Raw genomic sequence first — 9306 nt, forward strand, 5'->3', positions numbered from 1 at the left:
AAAAAAACAGCTTTTTTTCAGTTGTGTGAATTGAACTAGTCTTTTCAAACTTTAAACTATTTCCTAAAGGTATGTAAAAATCTAAATTTGTATTTCCTGCCTTGTAATGCTGGTGTGAAAACCCTCCGAATGTTATATAAAACAAACATTTTTGTTTGTAGTTGAATATGGTTTGAAGTTTACCAGTTTTGAATTAAGTGATCAGTAAGTCAGTTCGGTTCACATTGATAATGTAAAACCAACACCACACACTAGGTCAAACCACACATATTATACATATACATATATATATATATATATATATGTATACTTATATATATATCTATATAATATCTATATATATAGCTAGCTATAGAAAAAAAAAGACTCATTTTTTTCTGCTTTTATAGACAGACTAATATTTTTTTATGTAGAATTTTCATCTGTGTGACTTCACAAACACACCATTTCCCCATTCTGTCATGATTTTGAACAAATTTCCGTGAAAAGATCCCAGTTTTAGGTATAACGTATGAAATTATTATTACATAAAATAAAATAAAAAAAAAGTGAAGAATGAATAAATATGTTGTATATTTAGATATTATTGGACCAACGTAGATCTCTCCATCAGTTGACGAGTTGTTTTTCTTTTGTTCCTCTGTAGAAAGAGAAGTTCCACACTCACCTAGCAGTACTCTACCTTGATGAAGTCTTGCAGCTGCATTCTCAAATTGACCAACACTGTGAAGAACTGAGCCCTGCCAGAGCCAAACTGAGAAGCCTCCTTCAACAATCCTGCCTATATAGGGTGCAACTGGTGCTAGGTAAGACCTGTGTTATAGCATTCATTCCCACGCCTTCCTGGCACAGCTGTATGAACTAAATTAGATCCATCATTATCATGAAAAGGTAGATAACCATGATCTGTATCCACTGTATTGTATGTGTCAGTTGTACTGAATGCCACTCCTGATGTCGGACTGCACCCATTTGAGTCCCTGTGCATTATTTTCTGGGCATAAAGAGTTTATATCTATTTAGAAATGCACTTAACACAATCTGTGCGAAATCTGCTTTACTGTTAACCGAGGGACAGGTGGGTGACAAAGATTAGTCCACATGTTAAAAAAAGAAGGCAACCCAATTTAGCACAGCTCTCTGCTTAAGAGTGGCCCTGGACAGAATGCATTTAACTCCATTCTATCCTTTTTGCTAAATTAAGTCAGTACCTGCTAACTTTTTAAATCCTCGATATCCCCTGTGGTTGAAATTTGTTGCATGTCTTTAGTATAACTCTGTTTTACCCCAGATACAACACAAACCTCATCTTTTGTCAGTGCAGAACTACAACAGGGGAATTAGGAAATACACAAACAAAAGTCAAGGGTCTGAATTACCAGCAGATGCCACTTAAGAACATTTTAGTTTTATTTTTGTAATGTCAGAAATAAAACCTGCAAACCAGTCTGTCTATTTATAGTTTGTTCTGATATATTGGCAGGTAAAATTAAAGACACAGATCTTAACTTGGAGCGCGCTATATTGTACGGGAAGCTGGAAGAGCATGACAAAGCCCTGCACATCCTTGTTCACCAGCTGAAGGATTTCCAGGCAGCAGAGGACTATTGCTCGTGGAACTCAGAAGGCAGAGACTTGTCTTACAGGCAAGAGCTATTTCATATGCTACTGGCAGCATATATGGACCCTGCTGTAACTAACGATACATTAGTAATGGCTGCGGTAGACCTTTTAAATAGCCACGCTGAAGTGTTTGACGCAGTCCGAGTTTTAAGACTTGTTCCGGGTAACTGGTCAATACAGCTACTATGTCCATTTCTGAGAGGAGCAATGAGGGAAAATATGCATTCTAAACGGATGTCTCAAGTGGCCTTGGGATTAGCAAAATCAGAGAATGCGATTTACAAGCATGAGAAGGTGAGTGAGATGACCTTTATATCATTTAAGGAAATTTAACATTAGAAATATGTGCACAGGGTATTCATCAGACACTATGGGCAAGTGGTTTGTCTATACTGGTCAGCTTTTAATATAAGGGTTTTTTTCAGTGCTTTAGGTCCTGACCAGTGAAGGTCAGTGTTGAGTCCAACAGCTTCTATGTAGAGTTCAGTGTAAAGAAAATGTATAAGGCTGCATTCAGAATGGGTCCATTTCAAACTGACAGTCTGGTTCATTTAGTATGAAACAGTGTCAGGATCAAACCCTCTAAATGAACCCAGTGTGAACACAGCCTAAGATTTATTTATTTATTTACTGTCTAACTTCATTATAACAAATCCCCATGGGACTTGGAGTAATGTTCGTTATATCAGGTTGTTCACTATAACAGGGTTTGGCACTTTGTTGTATCAGATAATGAAGAAACGCCGAAATTGAATTGAACATCTTTATACAGTATACAGTAGTTCTTTCAAGACAACTTCACACTGATCAACATTTAAACTGTATACTTGAAAGAAAACAGTAAATAAATGAGAAAAAAAGTATTGTTGCATGCTGAATAAAGTAATTATGTTCTCTTTCTTTTGAAAAACATATCCAGTGTAGATTGCTTCATAATTTTTGTGCTTTTCTCAATGCACTCTGTTTCAATCTTGTTACCTTCTCATGCCTGTTGCCATGTTTGCAGTTTGTGTGAAGATGGCAACAGTTGCATACGTCACACATGATTCACACTACAATAGGTTATCTATGAATCAGCCTTATCTTCGAATTAGCCTGCCATGGTCTTTGTTTTCACTGAGAGAATAACACATTCACACTGGAGAAAGTTCAGTGTCAGTCACTACCGAGATTGTTTTATCCGGGTAGATTTTGTAAAAGTGATCATTCTGATAGGGCTAATTTCCATTGAAAAAAACTGTTCTTGCTGCTTGGATTGTTAAAAAAGGGGGTTTGTAATAATGAAGTTAGATTGTATTTATTTATTTGGGGGCTTTAACTTGGTCTAAGTGTAAACTAGTTTTTGTCAAATTTGTGCAAAACATTTGACAGAACTGTAAAAAAAAAAAAAAAAAAAAAAACAAAAAAAAAACAACAAAAAACATTTTACCTACATAGTAAAAAAATGATCAGTTTAGAAAAATTAGAGATAGTAAATGTTATGATACATGAGAAACTGCACGTGACCAGATTTAAAAGGCCTGTCACCTGAAGCCATAATCAAAGACGTGACCAGTAAAAGTCCTCAAGCCATTCTCAAGGACTCCCAAGACTGAGTATTGTATAGGACAAAATGTGTTGGCTTAAGAGTTACAAGCAAGCAACATTTGAAAGAGAGAACATAAATGGCTGTGTACTCTGACTAATAGTTTTTTTTTTTTTCAGTTAAAATATAAAGGTCTTATTAACCTGTCTGAGAAAAAGGGCTGCCAGCTGTGTCACAACACTTTCAGCGCGCCTGAATTTGTTTGTTATCCCAGCGGCGTTCTTGTGCACATTCACTGCGCAGCGAAGAGGAACAGAGACTCTGCAAGTAAGCAGCACTTTACAAACCCCGAAAACCACACATGAAAGACCCTAATAATGTCTGTGAACATTCCCGCCCCCTTGAGAAATGGAAACGGAAAGGGAAGAAATACTGTTGCTGTCTGCAAGGAAACGTCCCTAGAAAGCCCAGGCTGGGGTAGCAGGTAAACTGTTAAGATGTGAGCTTTGAGCACTGGACACTTTCAACCTTTATATACAGTATGGCAAGTGTTGCATAAACCAGAAGTTAGTTATTTTGTGTTCTTTTCCATATAAACAGTGAACCTGAATGACTGAACAAAGGGTTCGGTTTTCCCCTAACAGTTTCCTTAATTACACTGCAGATATTTACTTTTCTGTTAAAAGAAAAAGCAGGGTTAATTTTACCCCATCATGTGTCCCCTCCACCTAAATTGTCACTTTAAAGTAAGATAAGAGAACCTTACGATACCGATTTCACACTAGGCTTTAATTTGGTATTGAAGGTGTTCTTGGACTAGTTACTGTTTGTTTTCAAGGGAAGTTCAAATTGCTTCCAAAATGATTTCCAACCCGCACAGGAAGTTTCACTACCACTTAGTTACTTTGAAAGTAAAAGTGTGCAATCCCACTGTTGTGTTTTGAAGGGAAGTACACCTAAGTAAATGTACTACTAAACAGTGGGCTGATTTTAACTTTCTTAAACAGCTTTGATCTAATGAAACCGTTGAAATAATTAAAGGGTTATTTTATAAAATAAACTAAAAAAATAAATAAAAAAAAGTCTCTCTAAGGGTGCCTCTGAGTCTCATGAGTATTTAAAATCTTTCTTGTCTTTTAACTGTAAGTAAACTGCCAGGATTGGTCCTACTTTTATAATTTGGTAGCATTATGATCCACCAGCATTTAGATATATTGAATTGATCCCAGTGTCTGCATTGCAAATGTTTGTTCCTTGTTTCCTGTATAAACGTCCTTTCCACACTGTGGTTCTGGTGTATTCATGCACAGGTCAAATAAAATTGATGGCACATTCAAATTCAATTGTCCATTCAATGTTTTTTTTTTTTTTTTTTGTACTGCACAGCAAAATTTCACTTAGCTTTCTAATATGAAGGCAACAGTGAGGGATTGGGTTTTAACTAGTCCAGGAAAGAAGATCAGATTATAGTTTGCTGAGTAAAAGGATATGTATGTTTAGTAGTGCTGGGACGAACATGGTGTTCATGTTTGGATGTCTGTTCAATATTCGTTCATTTGCAAAATGTTGTCAAAGCCATTATATGTAAGTTGAAAAATATCTCAGAAGTAAGAAAAACTTTGCTTTACCCTCATGATGAATTAAATCCCAAAGGATGCCATACAGTAGTTACAGTTAAACAAAAAAAAATCTTGTGTTGTAATCCCAGACATTGACAATAAACAATGTGACCATAGACACATTTCACAAAGTAATAAAATAACTTTTTAACTTGGAATAAACACTTGAAATAAATACATGTGGAAATGGGGGCTTGTGCAATGAAAAAAGACATTTGCTCACTGTTTTATTTCTCTTTTATTACATTCCACATAACAAAAACTAGGACTGCATCATTTCTTTTGCAAGTTGGAGTGACATCCCTCATATCATATTGCAGACAGAAACGGACCCGGTTGACCTCCTTCCTAAATCTGAAGCAGCACTGACAACTTCACATGTATACAGCCTAATCTGAACTCTGTTTAAAATACTAGAGAAATAGGGGACTGAGATTGGCTCACACAGACTAGAGCTATCTTCCCTCTTGCTAATTTAGAAACTGTCATGTAAATTCTGGCAAGGTGGTAAATCTGTACAAGGCAAAACACATAGTGATATATATTTCTCATTTCTGTCAACTGTTATATCTGACAGACACTCACAGGTTTTTTGTTTTTTTTTGGTCTTTGAATACATGTAAAATGATTGTTCTGATACAGGTATTTGTCCCAGCACTAATGTCTAGACAAGTACTTCAACATCAGAACTAATAATTTGCTAACACTAAAGCGTTTGCCCATTAAGCATCCATGGATTTGTTTTGTTTTTTCACATTATCCTTTGATGATTACTTCAAGTGAAATGTAAGAGCAACATTACGTCTTCCCATTTGTGCAATATTTTTGCCGGGTTGCTGTAGGACTAAGGATTCAGTTTTACTTTCAGACATTAAGGTAGACAAAAGGTTGGACAAAGTTTCAGCTGTAGTGCTTGTCCTACTTTACCCAGCTAAGAACATGTACCCCCCCCCCCCCCCCCCCCCCCCCCGCCCCCCCCACCTTAATGAAGTTTCAATAACTACTGAAGATCTTAAGATTTTTTGAAGCTGTATAGGTAGCAGCATGAAAACTTTCCATTATATCTGAAATCTCTTTGTGACATATTTATACGCTTAGAAAATATTTGATGATCACAGGTTTATCTGTCCCCCTCATGTAGGTATATCCTTATACTGTTACACTGTCTTACACTGCTATATAATGTCCTGCTATTCTGTATTTTTCAACACTGCCTTACCCTCTGTACTTTGCATCTTGTGCAAAGGGCTAAATATTTTTTATTGAACTTTGGTTATGTTATCAGAACCAAATGTATTTATTTAACCTGAACAGAACCCTCAGAAGGGACTAGACGGTAATGATTTTAGATCTTTATTATCCTTTTGTTGTAATGGATTACTGAACGTGTTTCCAAAAGGTTGAACCAGACGTCATTTTAAAAGGTGCAGATCAGCCTATTTAACTATTGAATGTTTATTCTCAGCTTGCTAACATGATTCAATCTGAATACTTTGTTAAAAATGTATATGATATTGCAAACTGATTGAATACATTATCAATAATCCTGATTGTCAAAATAATGTCTTTATTTGACAAGTGAGAAGGGACAGACAATTCTACATTCCCTATCAAACTCATGTTGAGTCCACTACTACAGCAGGGGTGAGAAACCTGAGCTGACCTTACAAGAGCTACTTGTGCTGCCCTCAGACATCACTGAGGGCCATGAAGACACTCTTACAACACGGTTCCATTGCTACAAGTTTAATTCTTTGATTTTGATCATGTTTGATATTTTATATATGGAATAATGATATAAATTCAACGACATAAACAAGCTTTGCTTCCTTATCTATCCATCCATCCATCCATCCATCCTAGGGAGGAGGGCTGTAGTAGAAAATTGGGAAGACGATTGTTACAGACAGGGTTATAATGCCTGATACTGCAGGCTGAGGGCATTGCACCCTGGAGGTAACAATAGTCTTCCTGAGGGGCATTTCATTTTCATCTAAAAGTATATTTTCACTTGCATATGATTATTTAATATATATATATATATATATATATATATATATATATATATATATATATATATATATATATATATATAAGCGATTTCATTGCTGGCATTGCAATATATTCATGTAGCGTTGTAATGATTTTCGTGACATTATAACAATACAGAAAACGATACTACTACATTGACCAAATCTCTTCCAATCGCTTCCACTTAGCGAAGCACAGTACAAAAAAGCGCAAGGGGCAATTCAGCCTATGCATTTGTTGTGCGATATATCATTTCAAGTTTAAAACTTTAGCATGAATATATCAGAATAAATACAGTAAAATGTTTAATTAAAAAAAAAAAAAAAAAACTTTTACGAAAAACCACACTTTCAAAATATAATTTGTACCAAACGCTCAGATTTTGAGCTCCAGGCCTCTTCAGTTCCTGTTTTGAAGCACACCAAAACAAACCATACTCCTTCGTGTACCAAGGCTGGGGATCAGATAGTCCTCAACTTTGTTCCGCTAATTTTTTCATTGCAATTGGTATTTAATTAGTACGCAGCTGGGGAATTTTATTCTAATAAACTCCTGTACATTTATTCTACTTTACTTTTGTGGCCCATCTTTTTGTTTTCTGGTTTGCTGATTTTCATCTGCTATACAGAATATACAGTTTAATTGCGATGCAAGTTCTATTTCTAATTTAGTAGCGCACACACACACACATATATATATGAGAATGAACCAATACTTTTAATTGCTTTATTGTATTTAATACAAACTTAATAACGTTATAAACCATTTTAGGAATAACCAGAGCTAGACCATTGGACCAGCTATACCACTGGATTGAGATTACAGCTGGTGTTATTAAAGGCAGTAGTGTTATTTAAACTAGCCAAGATGTTTCTAGTGCTATTGTAGTCCTATCCAGAATTAAAGAAGGGCAGGTAGGCTTTAGTGGGGGGAGGGGGGCACTATTGTGTACCAGAAATGGGCAACACATTGAGTTGTGAGGTGTAGGTAGGGCTTTAATTCATATCTATTGTGCTCTACAACAAATAATGTGAAATTCCTCCAGGTCAAGTATGGTCTAACTCAGACCAGTGCCATTTGCAGGAACAACAGGAATCTAATTTAAGAGGTAGAAAATAGATTTGAAAGCCTTGGGATATCCTGGAAATTGAATGGAAAACACAAAACATTTCATGAGTCATAAGGTGCAACATATTTGTGCATATTTGGTGTTCAATGAAGTAATCAATCTGTATGACCTTGAGGTATCTAAAACGTTAAATGTCATTTAAGCATAAGTAGATTCAGAATATTGCTGAACAACTGATTTGGTACCAAATACTTCTACATTTTTACACTTAAAGTTTTGAGAGAATTGTAATGCGAAATGCGATGCTAGGGGTTTTAACACAAGCAACCACAGACAGCCATCATCACTAAGATGAATAACGTACAACTGTACAGATAACACAAGAGATAGCCATCACCATGGTCCGCTGCCATGCCAGTGTGTTGGGGAGATGCCTGCATGCTGGGTACAATAGTGGAGGGGGAGCCACTGCATGTATATCTAAGCACTGCTCGGGTAGGTCCAGTGGAGACACATGCATAATGGTAGGGGTGGCATCAACAACACTGTACCAGTAAGAATTCCGCTGCCAAGGTCAGTGTCTAGTGTGGCATCCACATGTTTGATGTGCTGTCAGTTTGTTGGGTGGGGGTGGGGAGCTGCATGCAGGGCAATATGAGGGGAAGTAGATGTGTATGGTCGATTGTGAGACTCAGGTGCATGACAGGTATTTTTGCATTCATAGTAACATGGAGAGGGTGTGAAGGTAACACTTCAAAAACAGGACACCCATGTGACAGCTGCATGAACCAAGTGATATCGCCACTAGCAACATGGAGGTGTATGAGGGCCACTCTTGTGAAACTGTTTGCATGGGTGATGTCATGATTGCCAGAACAGAATTCTAACATTCTATTCTGACATAATCATGACACCTGAAGGGCTTTTGTCAGAAACGTCCTGATTTCTATATTTTTTTTTTTTTTAAACTCATTTAACCTCTTATGTACATGCAAAATAAAAAAGACGACTTTTTTTTTTTTTTACATTTTTGTACATTATTTTAAGTTGTTTTTAATATTGATCCACCATTGTTTTATGGATAAAACTTGAATACAAAATTGAACTACAGTGTTATATAGTATTATCTGCAAATTGACACTTACATTAAAAGTGATTTTCATATAAGAACTGATACTGCTGACATATGCAGGTGTTGTCCTTCAAATGAGACGTAAAACCGAGGTCCTATTGTAAGTGACTCTAGCAGCAGTTGTGATGCATAGTTCACCCCCTAGTCTCTGTGAGTCGCTTTGGATAAAAATGTCTACTAAATAATAATAATAATAATAATAATAATAATAATAATAATAATAATAATAATAATGGAATGTGGAAGGTTATTGCTATTTTTCATTGACAGTACAGTGCCATTGCAGTGAATATAAATGCGTTCCTGG

Source organism: Polyodon spathula, chromosome 15 (assembly GCF_017654505.1).
Source record: "Polyodon spathula isolate WHYD16114869_AA chromosome 15, ASM1765450v1, whole genome shotgun sequence".
NCBI lineage: Eukaryota > Metazoa > Chordata > Actinopteri > Acipenseriformes > Polyodontidae > Polyodon > Polyodon spathula.